The 16,817-nt window shown below is 40.2% G+C and overlaps 1 pseudogene; it reads right to left on the minus strand.

The window, feature by feature from the left end:
• LOC101309827 overlaps positions 1–9,130 on the minus strand; it is a 9,662-nt pseudogene extending 532 nt beyond the window's left edge.
• Between the last annotated feature and the right edge of the window lie 7,687 nt (positions 9,131–16,817).

Consider the following 16,817-nt stretch of genomic DNA (forward strand, 5'->3'; position numbering starts at 1 on the left):
CCAAAGTATAACCGATCCGACATTTATTAGGTAATCTCAAGATCGTACCCTTCACGTGACCAGACGTCAATGTACTCTCAAGTAATGACATGGGTCGGTCCGGTTGGCATTAGCATAGTTGTGGTTTAGCCCCAATGATCAAGTTTGATGAAGTTGTCAACAAGTACATGTCTCACGTCACCATTTCATGAATGAGGTTGTAGGTTTCGCCTAGCGCGGAGGTGTAAGAATACATTCCTCCCCTTGTGAGTTTGTGGAAATGTACCCTCTTCAGACGGTCCTTGATTTAGTTTGAGGATGTATATTAGGTGCGGAATGGATCGTTGTGCCATCCGACTGATCCGAGGATAATGATGCGACTCATAATATCCTTGGTCTTCAAGAGCATAGTTTTTCCTTTTGGCCAGAAGATAAGGTTTCTTGGCTTATTTGGTGAGGATGGGGGATTGGGAATTGGCCGACTATGCTTTGGTTGAAATGAAATAAAATAATTAGTGGCATACTATCTTGCTACACCACTAAATGCTTAAATTTACAGTTTAACAACCTCTATTTGGTTAAAATGACTTCCACTGAAATCTGTATGTGAATTATTCATGTAACTTATTTGCATGACAACAGCAGCATTGAGAAGCTCCCAAACTCCTGCTCATTTAGAACAAATACCTCTTGAACCACACACCAATATTTAGAAAGCTCTCAAAGTCGGATTGCGGCCTGCAAACAGGAATTCGAATGAGATAGAAATCCAACCTTGCACATAGATTTTACTAATGTAAAAAGTCAAAGCAACATCTGGATCATGTCTTTACCTGTCAATTGGATGGTTGTCATTAGGGAACACAATGACTTTCACAGCAACTCCTTTTTCCTTTAATGCCCGAGCATACTGCAAATTATCAAGATCCACATTACTTTTCTTTATACGAGTACTCATTATGCATCAAAGTTTCCACACAACTAGGCAGCAAAGGAAGAATGAAATTCATAGATTCTAACACTTTCTACTGCTAGTACAAGTAAATATCCAAGCACTTGGTAATGTTGCTAAATCAATAAGTGGATGTTCAACATCTAGTTATACTACTTACTTGCAATTGCTACAAATTGGAAGGCATCATGTTTACAAATTGGATGTTCAACATCTAGTTATCTTGAGCACCTAAGAGAAAAAGGGTGGGTGTTTTGGCCTGCAGAGGGAGCATCATGTTTAAAAAAGTTAGAAATAGCAAACTTTTCAGTAAATCTATCGTCTAAAATGTTCAGTTTGATGACATGTTACATCGATGAGTTGTATATTTTAGGCTTCTTGATTAAATGCAAGTGTAATATGTCAGAAATTTCAACCCACTACAGTAGCTCAGTAAGATATGACCTATCTTTCATTTCAGTTGTTTTGCTTTACATCAATGCAGGTATATTACACAGCAGGCTTAAGCAATTGGCATACATATCATGCATGTTACTCAGCTTTTCCAATGTCTTTGTAGTTTTTCAGAAGGTGAATGTCCATGCAGTTAAGGAATTACTTAAACAAAGTAATATGAGGACAACTGTTATGTCAATTCTGTTTGGTATAAATCTTTTCTCTAGATCTACCTTCTATGCCAATGTTGTCCTATTTAAGAGTGGGCTCACTTTTAAGCATAAACTTGCCTACCTTTGAGATAAGTGAAATTGGAGATTTGCTGTGAAAGAGAGCCAGATGCTCAGCTGAAGGTGCTTCTGTATATCTATTTTTTCCCTCAGTTCCGTAGGCCTCCACATAGCACCAATCAGGGATATCTGTTGTACCGACCATCAATGCCAGGTTACATGCAGGATTCCTTGTAGCCGCTGCGAAAAACTTCTCCGGTGCCTGCATATTTCAGGTACAAGGCTATCAAATTCAAATGCAAAATCACTATCTAAAGCATTCAACCCTGGTGTACATATGTTAAAACACTGGAGGCAAATGAGAAGCCCAAGAATCCAATTCCAAACAGAAGCATCCGATAAGTGAAATATAGATTTTTGTATTAAAAGCACAAACTAGTGGTATCCATAACTTGAAATACACAATAACAAGAAGCGAAATCCATAACTTGAAATGCACAATGACAAGAAATGGAACTTTATACAGGAAGATGGTTTTCTGTCTGAAAAATGCACAGATAGTCCTACTTTCTGAAAGCTACACACCTGACCAATCAAGTGAGTTGTTAAAAAGCCACCATGAGAACCACCAAGAACGGCCATTTTGGATGGACTAGCGAGGCCCACATCAATGACATGATCAATAGCCACCAGTACATCATTCACATCCTGTAGAGAAGAAACTAAGAGTTTAGGAACTTGAAGTCAAACGCTAATACTTCATCGTGGGATACTAACATATGAAATGGCACACGAATAGGACTATATAATCACATTCGAGAAGAGAACAGGCAAGCTAAGGCACCATGCCAGCTTGCATAGTGAAATAAGATTACCTGGGAGCCAATATTCCCTGGAAGAGATTGAAGTGCTTCCTCACCAAATCCTAGTGAACCTCTAGAATAAGTTAATATCATAACTTGTCAGAAATCAGGAAAGTGAGAGCAAATCCATAAGGATACAAGTTGATATCTAAAGGATCCATACATATATACACAGGTTTGTCACATGCAGTAAGCATATAATCATTAAATCAACTTTAAGCAGACATGTTTGAGTGTAGATATTGCCATTGCAAACGATATTTGGCAAAACTTAGCGAAAGAATCTAACTGTTGGGTAGCCATCAGATATAATTCTGTTGAAAATCAAATAAATTTAGCTGAACATTGACTGAGATAAGAAAGAAGAAGAGAAAGGGAGAAATGGAGAATCAGAAGTTACCTATAGTTCACAAGTAACAAGTTGAACCCGATTGCAGAGAGAAATGCTAAGGACTTTGAAAAGCTTGACGAAGAAACAGTATGCGGACCTCCATGTATGAATACAATTAACGGATCAAATGAATCACTTCTGTTAGTTTTGGAAGACACAAATATAGCCTCAAAAGGATTTCTAGCACCTGAAAAAGATTGAAGCAGATGAAGGAAATTAAAATCTAATTATTGTATAATAAACAAGAAAAAGAATTGGCATACACTACCTTTTGTTAGGCTATCAGAAACATCCCTGACTGGAATCTTCATTATACTGAACTGAAGAGATGAGAGCAAAGATTCCACCTGTTGCAAACAGACTTCTGTGATATAATTTTGATGCTTTCAAGATAGTCTTGACGTGTAGAAATTAATTATATAACATTCAGAAAGCAAATTGATATACCTTCTCCGAGCATTCGTTTGTGGGGCTTGGTACATCTAACCAATTCCATGCAGTGCTTTTCCTCTCTCTATCAACAAGATAACCGTACTTGATGCGTGGTACATCTACTAGACTGCTAGACACTTCAAAGATCCAACAAGAAGTGGAGATCTTATGAGAAATTTTGAGAAATAGCCATAATTTGATCACCAAATTGATATTTAACCATATTTTGTACAAGAGTTAAAAAATAGCCATATGATGGTATCAAAAGTCTGTATTACCCTTAATGAACCATTCAATTTTTTTTTGGTCTGAGAACCATTCACTTTTTCTATTCCTTTCTTATACTTCTACAACTTCTAGTTCGTAGTTGTGTATGGTTCTCAGAGAGTCAAAACTGAAATACTACCTTATTGACTTGGAATCAAAAAAATTGTGTTGAAGGTATGTATATCGTTAATCTCTTTGTTTTTCTTTTTATTAGAATTTAATGATGACTTAAGATCAGATAGAGCAGTGGTTAGGATTTTTATTATGCTACTTGACTATTTTAGGGTTTGAATTAGGGTTCTTCACGAGTTTTTAGATCAAGTATTTTAAATTTCTCACTATGGAATCAAGCTTAATTTTTCGTCATGTTATGGGTTAGCAAAAACATTCTTTAAGCAATATTTGAATTTGTGAGATCAAATTTGATTACGCACTATGTTTCATGCTTACTTGCAAAGAGAAAAGTCAAAATTTGAAACTCACTTGCATAGTTATGTTTGGCTTGCATCACAGTTTACTTTTGTTTCAGTACTTTTGTCTCATTTGGTTTGCATGCTTGACAACAATTAATATTAATGTCTGTACAAATTTCTTACTGAGCAACTTGTCAATTTGTCAAATAACCTTCACCTCATGTATATACTTTAAGGACTATATGAATCTTCATGTTATTCCATAAAGCATCATTGATAGACAATTAACATAACAAGTGTGTCTCTATTTCTTTCAGGAAAATGAGTCAGTTCATGATTATTCTGTACTATGGTGGAAAGTGGGTTAACTCTCAGTATACGGGTGATCAGTCAAAATCAATGATAGTCTCGAAAAATGTTACATACCAAGAGCTTTTGAATGAGTTGTTTCATCGGATTGGTATTAATCCAGAGCAGTACAAAATGAAAGTGCATTATCAATATAAGAGCAGTGTAGGGGTGTGTAGCACAATGGAGATAGTTGACAATGAAGATGTAGCTAGATGGGTATGTGATAGCCTTGCAGTGCAACCTAACAAGATTATGTTATATATTACTCTGGAATGCAGCTTATCAAGATTTGTAAGTGAAAGTAATCAAGGTATGAACTGTAGACTTGACCCACCGTTTCAATATGATAATGGTGTCTTAACAATTTTCTCTACTAAACTTGCAGATCATATTCCGGTTGCATTGAGCTCCCCCTATGAGCCATTAGTAGCAAACTCTAGGTTGGATAATGGTGATGATAGAGAGGAAGATGAGCATCTGAATTCTAATTGGGATAATGAGAGTCCAATGGACGATGTCGAAATTGAAACCGAGCAACCTACGAATGTCGAGTCTGCTCCATCATCTTCTTATCGTAGCAAGAGAAGGCACATAGAAGACTATGAGAATGTTGCAATTGTAGACACCAATGAAGATGTTTTGGTAGTAGGTCAATTATACTCAAGTAAGAAAGCCTTGAAACAACATTTGGGTATGGTCGCAATGAGAAAGAATTATGAGTTTAAAGTGAAAAGATCTACTAGTGATCGGTTTGAAGTTGGGTGCGTGGATCCTAGTTGTAAGTGGCGTCTCCGTGCAACAAAGCTACAAGACTTGGCCTATTTTGAAGTAAGGAATTTTTATAATGAACATTCTTGTTCATTGGATATTATCTATCGTGATCATCGACAAGCAAGCAGCTCCTTGATTGGCCAATTTGTTAAGTCAAAATTTGAGGGAGGAACCTCATGTATATACAGACCTAGAGATATCATTGATGATGCACGTGTCCAACTTGGAGTTAATATGGGTTATAATAAAGCTTGGAGGGCAAGAGAAGCGGCACTTGAAATTGCAAGGGGATCACCAGAGGAATCATTTGCTATCCTTCTAAAATATTGTGCTATGTTGGAGCGTAAAAATCAAGGTACAATAACACACATAGAAACTGATGAACAAAATCATTTTCTATACTTTTTCATGGCAATTGGAGCCTCACTTAGAGGATTTTGTGATTCTATGAGGCCTGTGATTGCTATAGATGGCACATTTTTGAAAGGAAAGTACTTTGGAACTATGTTAGTGGCTGCATGCCAAGATGGAGAGAATCAAATATATCCTTTGGCATTTGGGGTAGTAGACTCAGAAAATGATGCATCGTGGTCATGGTTTTTGACAAAATTGAAAGGGGCCATTGGAGATGTAGAGAATTTGGTCTTCATATCTGATCGACATGGAAGCATCGCCAAAGCCGTTGATTGTGTTTTTCCAGAAGCGCATCATGGAGCATGCATTTTTCATATAGCTAACAACCTGCGAGCGAAGTTCGGCAAAAAAATGAAGATCCTTAAATTATATAACACAGCGGCAAAGAAGTACCAAGTGTCTGAGTTCAATACATTGATGGAAGACATTCGAAAAATAAAAGATGGAGAAGTCTGTAAATATCTTGAAGACATTGGTTATCATAAGTGGGCACGAGCTCATTTTATGGGGCAGAGATACAACATGATGACATCCAACATAGCTGAATCTTTGAACTCAAAGTTCAAAGAGGCACGGAAATTACCAATTACTGCTCTAGTAGATCACATGAGAGAGGTGCTTCAACAATGGTTTGTTGAACGACGTGATGCAGCAAGCTCTCTTAATACTCACTTAACCAAATGGGCAGAAGACAAAGTGCGCAAAAACAACAACATTGGTTCACATATGCGGGTATTTTCTAATATTAATACTTATTAGTACTATATTTTACTTTTATCTTCTCATTTAAGAATCATGCTAACTTGGTGTTATTGTACATTAGGTATCTCCAATTGATCTATATGCATTTCAAATACATGATCAAAGTCAGACATTTACGGTGGACCTAAATAACATGACTTGTACATGTCGAGAGTTTGATCTTCATCAGCTTCCTTGTGCCCATGCAACTGTTGCTTGTAAAACAAAAGGAATATCTATATATAGTATCTGCTCCCAATTTTACACAGCTAATACATTTATGCTAGCATATGCAGAGCCTATTTGGCCAGTTGGGAATAAAAATGAGTGGGATGTGCCTGAATATGTGCATAACAAAATTGTCTTACCACCAAAAAGACAAGTAGCAGCCGGAAGACGTAAGACAGTGCGAATTCCCTCTGTTGGTGAAGATGCAATTAGAAAAAAGTGTACAAGATGCGGTGGAGGAGGTCATAATCGTGCAACTTGCAAAAATCCAATTCCACTTAATTGATGGAATGTGATCAAATTAATCTTATGTTCAGATGATGAGACTTGAAATTCTATTTATGTATTTAAACTCCAGTACTCTGATTTCTTTTCCATATGATGTATTTTACTTCTTCATTAGGCTTGAAGTTATGAAGCTTAGCTAGTCTATGAAGTCTTATGAATTCCAATCATCTTTTTGATATGTTGTAGCAACACAGTCCATTATCATTCATCAATCGTCATATTAAATATTGTGAATTAAATGATATTAGGCTTGCATAGGCTTCTTCTATTCAGTGCCTATCTCGTCGGTGTATTTTCTATAGTAAATCTATTACACCATTTCACCATAAAAGCTACAAAATAACCAACATACAGAACTTCCTCCCACGTCCCAGCTCGTGATAGTGATGCCAAGCGTAGTTTTCCAGGCCTGCTTTTCCCGATTTCAAATCCTCGCAAGTTCCATTTTGTGTCAGAATTTCAGACATAGGGAGGGTATGCATCATATATTCATATTCTTCACTGCAAATGACTTGCAAATTAAAGAGAAGTTCGTACCCAACATGATATGGGTCTTTTGATATTTTAATTGTTTTTAAGGGTATTGTAGTCTAATTTTCTCTAACTTTAGTTAGATTTCAATGAGTGAAAAAAATATGGTTAAATATCAATTTGGTGATCAAATTATGGCTATTTCTCAAAATTTCTCAGATCTTATTATTGTACAAAATTGTCTGCCTACTTGGCTGCAAAAATAGGGTTTTGATGTTACCAGCAATAATGTTGTCCTCATCCAATGAAAGAGCATTCCATGAAAAGTTTGAATTAGTAGGGTTGATACGTAGTACTTCTCCACTGTAATCTCAGATAAACATAACAGGTTAATTACGTGTAGAATCCAAGAGAGTTATATGACTGATGATTATGAGGGCTGGTTGGCCGTCTCGAGGGCAAAGATTTCTGAGTAAGCTTTCGAGATGCTAGGTTTGTCCAAAATTTATATATGCACATCCAGTGGCGTGGACTCAGGTGGAGTTGTGGCGAGTCTTGCAAGGGCGTCTGCCTTGGAGTTCTTGGTCCTTGGGATTTGTGTGAGTTTGTAAGATGTGAAGCGTTGCAGGAGGGCTCCTATTAGGCTTTTGTAGGATCCCAAGTTATTCTTGTTGGCTTTGAAGTCGATCTCCTGCTACTTGGTTGACAACAGGTTACGAGTCACTGAATATATAGATGTGCAGGGTCCCGAGTTCTCGACAAAGCTGGATACTTGCTATCAGAGCCTTGTACTCGGTTATGTTGTTGGATGCCTTTAACTCAAACCGGAGGGCATATTCATATGAATTACCCTCTGGGTCCGTAATGATTATTCTTGCTCCACTTAGCCTATTGTTTGAGGATCCGTTGACATAGAGCTCCTAGACGACGTCCCGGGGTGGAGTATCTTCTGTGGGGCTATCATGATCTAGGGGGATAAACTCAACAATGAAATATGCAGCTGTTTGCCCTTTGATTGCTGTCTTTGGCTTGAAATGTATGTCAAATTCATCTTAATCGCAAAATATACAAGAATGTATTGACAAAAGTTGACAAGTCAACAGTCAACTCTGACCAGTCAACGGTCAAAATCAAGCTTCAATGGCCAGCCAAAGTCCACAAACGGACAACACAACTTCATTCCACTTGGATAACTTGTCAGCAGACAAATGAGCTCAAGTCCTCAAATGGATACACATCAATATTATTTAAGCACTTGCTGTAAATCTTGAAGTTGCCGAGCGCTAATATTTTATACATCTCCCCCACCTATATATTAAAGCTCCTCCTAATTATACGATCGCTACGATGGTAACAACATCCACATGCCGACATGACAAATCAATATTTCAAGTTGGTCAACCGGTCAACAATTCTAGTCCACCAAACGGACACCAACAAATCTTATTTGGGCACCCGTTGCCAAAACAAAGAGTCACCGAGAGGCAACAAAACTAATTATGCGATCGGTATCCCACTCTTACTCTTACTCTTTAATTACTTCCTACAAGTAATATCTTACATGCTCAAAACATATTCATGCATACATACACATGCAATTTAGCCTCACATGCCTCTGAGTGCATTCATTGGGCTCATAATACATTAGTGACAAACTTAGATGCACGCATGCATTAAGTTGTAAGCTCACACACATATATGGCTACGAATTGCCTAGGCTTCGAATAAGGCTCATGACGACAGTCCTGGGATAAAAGTGATGCACGCGGGTCAAAAGATCACTCCCAAACGTGAACGTCAATGTTAGCTCATAATATCTTTATATCGCACACAGGATAAACATGACACCCGAGGGTCAAAAGCTCATGCCCATTGCAATCGGGTCCGTTGGGGTCGCTCCCCATCACCCACCCTATGTCCGCGTAGGAACCCCCTCATAATACAAAACTCATGAACGCTTGATCCTCGATCCGTTCGTCAAAACACACAAGGGAACTCATGGCACCCGTCGGGAATGAATACCATCCCTTACGCTTAATCCGGGAGTGGGGAACTCCTTGGCAAGCTTCTAAGCTTATCTCAGGACTCAGGACCCACCCCGGATTTCATCCGAAATGAACCCTACAAGGACCACCCCCAAAGAAGATGCTACCGAAAATTCAATATAACCTCCTTTAAAATGGACAACCCTTCTAAAAAAAAAAAACCTGCAAACATGCTTCTAATAACAATCCAACCTTAACTCCTCAAGCCTTCATGCTCCCCAAATTTGCACACATCCCAAACCAAGGATCTCAACCAATTAACCACAAGGGTTATCAGAGTGATTCTAATAATGAAGGAAGAAAACAATAATATACAAATAAGCAGAAACTAAATTATCGACTATGCCTCGACTCCGTGTACGCCCGACCTCAACTAACCTAACCTGCAAACTGGGCATTTAAAACCGAAAAGCCCTGAGGAGAAGCATTTTAAAACGTTAGAGTGAGTGGACAAAAATAAAGTTAAAAGGATCGAATACTTAAATAAAACTTTATGTTATCCCAATTTTAATCCTTTTAGAAAAATCATGATGCATACAACAACTGGTAAAGCTCTTGTCCCAAAGAAAATGGACAAATAAAGAAGAAAAAAATTCAGTTTACCCCCCAAATCTTTAGTGCCAAAATCAGTTCAGTCCTGTAATTTTTTTTTTAAATCAGTTCGCCCCTTCAACTTTCGTAAACACATCAGTCGGTCCAATTTTTTAATTCCCCTCGAAATGAGACGTCACCGAAGCTGTTGGAACTGACAAGAGGGCCTATAATTCAGCTCTATCCCCTCATTTTCAACAAAATATCTAAAATACCCTCATTGTTTTTTATTCATTTTGCCAAATAGATGCATTTTTTTAATCTTTTTTAATAATATTTTGTCAAATTGGCTATTTTACCCTTCTAAAGAGGGATAAAGCTGAATTATGGGTCCCCTTATGTAACATTTCATAATTTCGAATTTCTATTTTTAAAATAAAAATATTTTTTTGAGTTATTTTTATTTCGATTTCTATTATTCTTTATTTTCTTACTAGCTTTCAAAAATTATTCAAATTTCTAGTTTGTTAAGTTTTATCTTTCGAGCCCATACGATTAAACTAGACGTCGTTACGAGTTCGTATGATTTTTTGGAGCATCGTTTGGATATCAGAGCTATTTTTAATGATTTTTGGAAATTTGTATTATCTAAAAATTAATTGAAAATACAAAAAATAAAGGTGGCTTAATCTGGGTCATTGGATCTATTAGACCGCTGAATCTCAGCCGTCCATGACTTTTGATATATGGCATAAGAGAGAATGGGATCAGATGGGAACGGATCACTTTAGACCCATACCGAGTCAGCCTCGACTCATGTAGCAGCGGTGGTCGACCCAACCACCTCTTCATCCTCTGGCAACAGCGAGGAGCAAGGCGGGTAGCGGCGGCTTCCTCTCGTCCTCATGGTCTTCCCTATGTCCTCAGTTTCTTCAGAAGAGGTCGGGTGAGAGAGAATCAAAGGGGAGAAAGAGAGGCTGGGTTCGCTGGCCAACTCTTGATTCTGGCAACGTGGACGCCTCTCACCGGTAGCCGAAGCTTCATCTCGTCCTCCCCATCCTCCATGTTGTCTTGCTTTCAGCAAAGGAGCTCCGGTGAAGGAGAATCGAGCAGAAGACGAAGATACCGGGTTCGCCAGCTAGTTTCTGATTCCAGACAAGTCGAGGTCTCTCACTGGTATGGATAGCTTCGTCTCAATGTCAGGAACCCTTCCATGATATTTGTTTGTCTAAGGCAGAAGTCAGGAGGGAGAATCGAACCTCATAAGCTTTTAGGGTTTTCCGGCCGTGTTCTTTGTTTTCCAGCAAGTTTTCGTTCGACTCAGGTATCAATCTTCATCTACTCATCGAGCTCTACCTCTCTGTATAATTAAATTTGAAATTGGTTGAGAGATGATGAAGTTGGTTTTAGCCAGTGGAGGACGGCCGTGTGCGCTGCTGTGCACTGCGGCGGTGGCGGTTGTTTTGGTAGTTTCTGGCTTTTGTTGGTATATTGAATTGATATGAGTGATTGCAGATGTTTAGTTTCGAATTTGGTTAGGATTGAAGCAATTGGAGTTTTACTGTTCGTTTTGAGTTCACTGGTTTTATGGTGATTTTGGGGTTGCCATAGTTCATGGTCCATATGGGGCTACTCTTTGAAATTGAATGGATGATATGGGAGACTTGAGTTCCAGAAAAGGAAGAGTTCAATGATTGATGGTTAGGTTGGTTTCCGAATGTATGGGAGCGTGTTGAGTTGGCATTCTGGCGATGCTATATATATATTGGTTGTTTCATTAGTTAGAGTTGTGGAAGTTAGAAGAAGTATATGGGATTGGGTTCTGAAGTGTTCGGTTATTCATTGTGAGGAAAAGAGTGAAATGGTGCAAAGGAGGAAAGGGTGATTATAATGAGATATATATAAATGTGATGAAGTGAAAGTAAATTGAGAATAGAGAATCGTGAAAGATGTGTCTTATCATTCATTGATAGGAGCCCTTTATATAGAGAATTACACATTACCAAGTATGGTAAGGATATGAAAACATAGATCTAGTCTAACTACATATCCTATTGGCATAAGGCAAAGGCACACATAAAGAATATCTAGAAAGATATGGAATATCCTAGAACACTCCCCCTTGTGCCGCGCGTTGATATGCCAGTGGTGCTAATCTGTTGCCTCGTCAAAAACCTCGTCAAGTCACAAAAACCCTGTGGGAGAAAAACTGAACCTTGATCGTGGGAGAAAAACTGAACCTTGATCGTAGAGAAAAAGAGTACAACGCACCAGCCTACTTCATTGAGATGATACTCCCCCTGATGTGAACATTATTCAGAGAGACTTGATAGCCGACGCATGCCTATACTTTTCACATGTTTCTCAAAAGTAGACTTAGGCAAAGACTTAGTACATAAGTCTGCTGCGTTTCCTTCAGAACTAACTTGGTTCACTTGAATGTTGAGAAACGCATGTTGTTGTTGGTTGTAGAAGAACTTAGGTGAAATGTGCTTTGTATTATCACCCTTGATGTAACCTAACTTCATTTGCTCAATACAAGCTGCATTGTCCTCATAAATGCATGTAGGTCTATCAGTTGTAGAACTTAATCCACTAGTTCCTCTAATGTGCTTAATGATTGATCTCAACCAAACACATTCCCGAACAGCTTCATGCAAAGCTATAATCTCTGCATGATTTGAAGATGTCGCCACTAGAGTCTGCTTAGTAGACCTCCAAGATATCGCCGTATTCCCAATGGTGAAAACATAACCAGTTTGAGAACGTCCTTTATGAGGATCAGATAAATATCCGGCGTCGGCGAAACCCACCAACGTATTGTTGGGTGTCTCGGCATAGGACAAGGCGGCGGTGGCGTGCACGGCATTGGACCCGTGTCCAGCAGCCGTACCGGCGGCGTCCATGGCGGCAGTCCGGTTCCTTGGTGGATCGGTTCCGTGTCTTCCATGAGCCATAGGACCATCTTCTGTCCTACTTGAATCAGTGTAGGGAAAGAGCAGTCCCAAATCAATGGTACCTTTAAGATATCGAAAGATGTTCTTAACTCCGGTCCAATGACGTTGGGTTGGCGCTGAGCTAAATCTAGCTAACAAGTTGACTGAGAATGCAATGTCTGGTCGAGTGCATTGAGCTAAGTACAATAACGCGCCTATTGCACTAAGGTATGGAACCTCTGCGCTCAAGACCTCTTCGTCGTCCTCTTTCGGACGGAATGGATCTTTAGTTATGTCCAGACTTCGACCAATCATGGGAGTGCTAACAGGATGCATCTTGTCCATATTAAATCGCCTGAGCATCTTTTGGACATATGCAGTCTGATGGATAAGGATCCCACATACTCGGTGCTCTAGTTCAAGACCTAGGCAAAAACGAGTCTTCCCAAGATCTTTCATCTCAAACTCGGATTTCAGATAAGCCGCGGTCTCTTTGATTTCATCAAGAGTACCGATAATGTTCATGTCGTCGACATAAACGGCCACTATTGCAAATCCGAAACTTGTCTTCTTTATGAACACGCACGGGCATAGTTCATCGTTCTTATATCCCTCCCTAATCAAGTAGTCACTTAGACGAGTATACCACATTCGCCCGGATTGCTTTAATCCATAAAGTGAGCGTTGCAACCTTATAGCATACGCACTCCGTGGTTTAGAGTCACTTGATTTAGGTAACGTAATGCCATCAGGCACTTTCATATATATCTCTGAATCTAGATCCCCATAGAGATATGCCGTAACCACATCCATGAGCTGCATGTCAAGTTTTTCGGACACTACCAAACTGACTAAGTAGCGGAAAGTTATGACGTCCATGACTGGAGAGTAAGTCTCCTCGTAATCAATCCCAGGGCGTTGTGAGAAACTTTGCGCCACAAGGCGGGCCTTATACCGAAGTACCTCATTCTTCTCATTACGCTTTCTAACAAAGACCCATTTATGTCCAACAGGCTTTACACTCGGCGGAGTTAACACTACTGGGCCGAAGACCTGTCTCTTTGTTAGAGAGTCTAATTCTGCCTGGATTGCAACTTTCCATTTAGGCCAATCTGCTCTGTTTTGGCATTCTGCAACAGAGCGTGGTTCGATGTCATCGTGCTCAATGATTTCATGAGCCACGGAATAAGCAAATATATCATCGATATGGGTTGATGACCGGTTCATCAATTCATAAGTGTTATCATAACACATGGAGATCTCTATGTTCTCTGATGTTGACATTGACCCTGAGGCGTCCCCCATGGATTCTAATATCAACTCGTGGACATAACTGTAATCAGAGATGATCTCGTGAGAAGGATTCTCAACATCGATGATCAAAGGATTGACTTGTGCCTTGTCGGTCCGTTTCTTTCTCGGACGCGTGTCAACCGAACCAGGTGGCCTCCCCCTTTTCCTTTGGGGAGCCACGGCCTCCATCCCTCCACCATGGGCGGCGCCACCGACGGCGGCAGTACCGAGCCCGGGGATGGCCGTGCCCTTTCTAGGGACTTCGAGCCTAGCAGGAACATTTGCAGCTGGTATATCTGATCTTGTCACTTTCGCAATCTCGGAGAAAGAGTCAGGCATCGTATCTGCTACTTTCTGAAGTTCGAGAATACGTTTCACTTAACTTTCAGATTGTGAGGTGCGGGGATCATAATGAGACAGAGTGGGGACAAACCACGACAATTCCTGTCGTACCACATGAACACGTTTGTTCGTATCTCCCCCTAACGATGGGAAGAGTGTCTCATCAAAGTGACAATCCGCAAACCTTGCGGTAAAGAGATCACCTGTTAATGGCTCGAGATATCTGATAATCGTTGGAGATTCATAACCAACGTAGATACCCAATCGTCTTTGAGGACCCATTTTAGAACACAGTGGAGGCGTAATTGGCACATAAACCGAACAACCGAAAATGCGTAGATGCGAAATGTCAGGCTCATATCCAGTGACCAACTGGTACGCACTAAATGGTTGTTTGGCAGTGGGTTTGAAATGAATAAGTAAGGCTGCATGCAATATTGCATAGCCCCATGACGCAATTAGAAGGTTGGTGCGCATTACCAACGCTCGAGAAATAAGCTGAAGCCGCTTAATCGTAGCTTCGGCGAGACCGTTTTACGTGTGAACATGGGGTACGGGATGCTCGACTTCAATCCCGATAGACATGCAATAGTCATCAAAAGTTTTTGATGTAAATTCTCCAGCGTTATCCAGTCGAATTAACTTAATTGGATAATCCGGGTGGTGAGCCCGAAGTTTAATAATTTGTTCTAGGAGTTTTGGAAATGCAGCATTACGTGTGGACAAGAGCGCGACATGAGTCCAACGCGTTGAAGCATCCACCAGGACCATAAAGTATCGAAATGGTCCACATTCAGGATGGATGGGTCCACAAATATCACCTTGGATATGATGTAGAAATGGAATGTTCTCGGTGTTATCTTTAGCGTATGACGGTCTCGATACTACTTTCGCTAAAGAGCAAGCTTTGCAAAACGAACGATGAGCGTTTGAAAGAGTCAACGACACATCAAGGGAAGAACGGCGCGCCTCAATTGCTTGAGGGAGCGGCCGAGCGGCAGCCATGAAGTTGGTGCCGAGCCTGGGAGACGTCAAAGTCCCCTTTGGGCCGTGGTGACCAGTTGAGGCGTCACCACTATGATTCAAAGTGACATCATTTCCCAAATGTTTTCGTTTTGATTTGAAGAAGGGATGTCCATGAGAATTACGCAGAATTCGGATCATCATGTCCCTTCCAGGATGACCAAGTCGATCATGCCAAAGCTTGTATGAGTCAGAGTCCCAAAGATCCTGTTTGGCGACTACATGGGATTCAATAATCCGAATCGTAGTAAGGTAAAGACCACTAGATTGACTCATGAGTTTCTCCAATATACGTTTGCGTCCGTATTCATGAGAAGTGATACACAAGAACTCAGTTCCATCTTCACAATGAGTTTCCAAGTGAAAGCCATTAGCGCGAATGTCCTTAAAGCTCAACAGGGTTCGGTGCCCTTTTGGGGCATAAAGAGCGTCCGTGACGTGGATCATAGTGCCATGAGGCAGAAAAAAGCGAGCGGTTCCACGCCCGAGGATCACAGGGGAAGATCCAATTATTGTCGTCACAGATGATTTACAAGGCACTAACTTAAGAAATAGTTACCGGTTCCTTAGAATTGTGTGGGTTGATCCACTATCTGCGAGGCACTCGATCTCTCCAAGAGACATACCTACAAAAGAGAGTAGATATATGAGTAAATAGGTCGATATCGAGCTATTTAGAAGGATTGAAAAAGCTAAAAGTAGCAACAATCCCGAGAGTGCTGGAAATTTCTCGCGCAGAATGACCTTTGGGCACTAAAACAGTCATAACTCCTTCGTTAAAATAGATATGGACGAACCGCAAAATGTTCTGAAAACTAGACTCGTAGAGCTTTCCAATGATATAAAGCTTACTTTCTAGTTCGTCCGGAGCTGTTCACAAAGCTCAAACGAAGTTACTGTCCAGGGAGAACAGGTTACTGTTTTTCGCAGATTTTGGCATTAGCAAAGCGTTTGAAGCTTGCTGGTGGCATGGAGACGAATGCTCAGCCACAGGGACGTGTTGATGATCAAGGAAATTTTTATAAGGAGGGGAGAATTGTCACATCCCGACCCTTATATTTTTACCTTATTTACTAGCGTGATTATAATAAGAATTTTACCGTCTCCGTCATTGAGTAAATAGTTTAATTGGTCCCTAGAGGGGTTTCGGGGACGATTATGTGCGGAGGATTATTCGTATGAAGAAAATACGACGACGGTAAAAATAGTAAATTTTAGCTAGTAAAAGGTAATTTTTATTCGGGTATTATTTTTCGGGGTGTTGAATTTTGGATTAAAAGGAGAGTTGGGTCGGCTGGGCCGAGCCCAACCCATTTCTTCTTCCTTTCTCTCTCTCTCCCTCCCGATTTTTCTTCTCTTCCCACCCGAGTTTTTTCTCTCTACACCCAGCAGACTTCCGGCCGTCCTCCCCGCCGCCGTCC

The sequence above is a fragment of the Fragaria vesca genome, linkage group LG4 (genome assembly GCF_000184155.1).
Source record: "Fragaria vesca subsp. vesca linkage group LG4, FraVesHawaii_1.0, whole genome shotgun sequence".
Taxonomy (NCBI): Eukaryota; Viridiplantae; Streptophyta; class Magnoliopsida; order Rosales; family Rosaceae; genus Fragaria; species Fragaria vesca.